Raw genomic sequence first — 1290 nt, 5'->3', positions numbered from 1 at the left:
CATCCTTATTTTCTAATAATAGACAACAAAGCAAAACTAGACATTCACAATTTAAAATTGTTTTATAAGATAGTGAAACAAGAAACTAATAATAAATTGGGCAATAGAACTTTAAAAGAGAAGGATTTTATTTTGTAGAAAAAGACTTGACGTTGTAGTGAATTTGAGGGAGCCTGTATGGAAAGGCTTTCTTGCTCTCAGGGCCTGTACTACTAGAGCCACGCACCTCCATTTTGGAGGGAAAATGAACTGAATGGCTTGTAGCATTTGTTGCTAGTTCAGTAATTTACTATGCATTTGGATGTGAATGGACTCTACGGCAAGATCCATTCCAAGAATTATTGTTGGATTTTGAGCTAACACTTTTTCCATTTCTTGCAGCACTTAAGACACCCGTTGGATTTGAATCAGATGAAACAGCTCTGCCAAAGGGATTCATGAGGGTTCAAAGACGAGGGGTTGTTACTAATATATAACAAACATTAATTCTGGACCACCCATCTGTGGGGTGCTTCTTTACCCATTGTGCATTTGGATCTTTACAAGAGGGCACTTGTGAACAAGTGTCAGATGGTGCTTTAACCAAATATTATTGACCTCATCCTCAACGCTATGATGATTGGTTTTGAAATTTTGATAAAAGTCAAAAAGATGGCTTGATCACAAAGGAGAGCGTTTGCAAAGCTGTGAAGAATGTGATGAATGATGAGAGTGAGATTCGTGGGGAGGTTAGAGCAAATCACACTAAATTGAGAAGCCTCTCACTCAGCAAGAATTTGGAGTCAACTTATATTGATAGTTTCTGTCAAAGATTTCCAAGTTTCATTTATGGCTGTTACTTTAGCTTGCTTGAGTTGCTTTCATATAAACCGTCTCTATGATCATTTGAACTTTAATTCATTAGTTAGGTGCAACTGAAATGCAATGACATTCCATTAAATATGTACTAGTTGAATGCTATGGCTAAGGTTAATCTAATCAAGCAGTGATTTATGAACTTCATAATTAGTAGCATGGAACTGTTTTTGCTCCTTTAATTAAATAATATGCAGTTGGCCTGTGTAATGTGCACAATGTAGGAATCTAACTCTCAAAATAGATCAATTTCTTAAACCAGCTGTTGCTTCCTTTCTTAAACCAGCTCATTTCTGACTTCTGAACTTAGATTTGTTTCTTGTAGGTGATTGACCGATTATTTTCAAAATTAAAAAGATAGATAAGTATGTCCATAAGCACTTCCACCTTTTTGCTAATATGGAATTTCCTATCAGGTAAGTTGCAGGTCATTTC

General features: G+C 35.7%; 1 pseudogene; it reads left to right on the top strand.

The window, feature by feature from the left end:
• The first annotated feature begins 248 nt into the window (after positions 1 to 248).
• Positions 249 to 881, top strand: LOC133300999 (UDP-glycosyltransferase 79B30-like; annotated as a pseudogene).
• The last annotated feature ends 409 nt before the right edge of the window (positions 882 to 1290 follow it).

Source organism: Gastrolobium bilobum, unplaced genomic scaffold, assembly GCF_033153095.1.
Source record: "Gastrolobium bilobum isolate Gb01-03AN ecotype WA unplaced genomic scaffold, APGP_CSIRO_Gbil_v1 utg26659, whole genome shotgun sequence".
Lineage (NCBI taxonomy): Eukaryota > Viridiplantae > Streptophyta > Magnoliopsida > Fabales > Fabaceae > Gastrolobium > Gastrolobium bilobum.
Note: the sequence above shows the minus strand (reverse complement) of the source record. Positions and strands in the feature narration are given on the sequence as shown.